Raw genomic sequence first — 2,467 nt, 5'->3', positions numbered from 1 at the left:
GCCGAAATAATCAATATGTACTGTGCCAATCCATCAGCTATGCATCCACATCTCCTATCGCCAAGCTGGTGCTTGTCTTATATCTACTATGGAATGTATTCAATCAGCGAGATGAAAACGTTCCATGCGAATACCGTTCACCATCACAAATCAAGTAAACAGATTGAATTGTTTTCTCGATCCTCTTTTCTGCCCGCATTCCGCTAGGTATTCACTATTTCTGCTAGTGATAACATTCCATGTCAAGCAAAGCCGAACACAAAGCGCGCGTACTTCGCAGCTCCCAAGCAACCTTCGATAGCTCAGTTGGTAGAGCGGTGGACTGTAGATGATCACGTTCAGTGTACAAATAGTAATCCATAGGTCGCTGGTTCAAATCCGGCTCGAAGGATGTGTGATTATTTTTTTTTGCTGCTATCGCCGCCTACTGCTTGGAGGGTGGTCAATGCGCGCGCGGATCAGCTGTTACGCTCTTATTTGTCACCACGCGGCAAAAACTATGCTATGCGCTTGCTATGATTAAAGAACATTACGCAAGCACACAACATACACCGCGTGTTGGAACCAAGCGTGAGACTCAAGCAATAAATATTATTGTTTTGAAGTTACCTCTAGACGACGCCGCAAGGGTCTCATTCTCTTTCTTTCGCGACCGATGGAGAAAGATCTGCGATCCGCGCCATGCGTCGTGATGGCGTCGCGAGATGAGAGAGCCTACGAGAGGCGTACCCGAACGGGAGCAAGAAATAACTGCAGTTTTTCAAAACACAAGTTTCAATCGGTTTGCGTTGTTAGTTGTTACAGTTTTTTAATGTAGTAAATTTTTAATAGCAATCGGCCGCGACGACAAGTGCGCGGTTCGAGCAGTCGTCTATCGGTCGGTCAATCGCTCGCTGCTGGTACATATACCTAGTTGCAATTGAACCGGAGAGTGCTCTACATTAATTGTCATTGATTACTATTCATCAATGCACCACCAACCACCGCCTCTTTCGTTGCGAACGGAAGTATGGGGAAATGACGGACGGTCTTTCACTGGTGGCTGGGTGTATGACGTCGCGATGTGAAGGCTGTGTGTACGGTTCAATTAACCTCATAGAGCGGAGGTTCCCAAGCGTTTCGATTCCATTTCCAAAATGAATCCAATACATGAACACTCAGAGAAGGAATGCATTCTTTTCATTAGAATAGAATACCTTATGAAAATTTTATAAGATTTTTTTTATGAAATGAGCAGAAAAGTCGTAAAAAACGCTTGAGGATTTTGTGTCTGTAAATGGTGTCGGGCATTAAGAAAAAGTTTCGAATAATGTATTGGGGTCTTTATGGCCCACAAATGCTTCTGGTTCCGGAAACATTGTCACGGTGTGCCAAAAACCGTTATTAATCCCGGTATTCGGAAGATATACTATTCTAATATATCCTCCGAAAATTTGAAAAAGTTTCAACGAGGGAAACCAAAATTTTTACTGTTTGAAGATTTTCCTCTATTTTCATAGAATCAGCTCATATACATATTTGTTTATGATATGAAAGGGCAGTTCAGATTTCAAACATGTTGAAAATTCAAAGCTCCCATATGTTCATTACTATCCTTAGTGCAAAACTAGAGTCCTGTCAAATTTTCAGCCATTTCGGTGATGATTTAATGGTGGCCCAAGAGCAAAATAGGTTTGTATGGGAATTACTATGAAGAAGTTTAAAAAAAAAGTTCACCGCGTTGTAGAGCATTCTCACATGGATAAAGTTATAGGGTCAAAGCCAAATTGAATTCTTCAGATATCAATGATGAAAGTTGCCGAAGACCGGAACTTATTTCGACAATCGGCAAAAAAGATATTTAACAAATTCTCACTCGAATGCGCATCTTCATATACGATGTCCTGCAAGGTGTGCAAGAAGCTAACACGCATACTATGATTGCGTGTCAAGCGTGTCGGTCGAGCTGTGGTCTTCTGTTCAAGCATGCATGGATGAATATTGATTAATAACTTCTTTTTCGTGAGTCAAAATGAGTTGCGGTCTTCGGCAACATTCATCATTGAGATCCGAAGAATTCAATTTGACTTTGACCCTATGACTTTATCAAGCGAGGAAATGTACAGACCGATAATCGGGCGAAACAGCCTGCACGCCATATCGAATGATAACGGCCAGCGATGCGTAAATTTCGCAGCCTCCCGTGATATGGTAGTCCGAAGCACCTTCTTCCCCCGCAAAAATATCCACAAAGCTACCTGGAGATCACCTGACCAACAAACAGAAAACCAAATCGACCACGTTCTAATCGACGGTAAATTCTTCTCGGATATAACCAATGTCCGCACATACCGCAGTGCGAATATAGATTCGGATCACTTCTTAGTCGTTGTATGCATGCGCTCAAAACTTTCGACAGTTATCACCACGCGTCGAAGCCGAACGCCGCGGCTCAACATCGAGCAACTTCGTAACGTAGAAGTGGCTC

General features: G+C 42.8%; 1 non-coding gene across 1 annotated transcript; it reads left to right on the top strand.

Moving 5' to 3' along the window:
• The first annotated feature begins 291 nt into the window (after window positions 1-291).
• Trnay-gua (transfer RNA tyrosine (anticodon GUA)) lies at window positions 292-391 on the top strand. The gene is made up of 2 exons: window positions 292-328; window positions 356-391. It is a non-coding gene; the product is annotated as a tRNA-Tyr (tRNA).
• Window positions 392-2,467: the final 2,076 nt, after the last annotated feature.

The sequence above is a fragment of the Aedes albopictus genome, chromosome 1 (assembly GCF_035046485.1).
Source record: "Aedes albopictus strain Foshan chromosome 1, AalbF5, whole genome shotgun sequence".
Classification (NCBI taxonomy): domain Eukaryota; kingdom Metazoa; phylum Arthropoda; class Insecta; order Diptera; family Culicidae; genus Aedes; species Aedes albopictus.
This window is presented reverse-complemented; position numbering and strand designations above follow the sequence as displayed.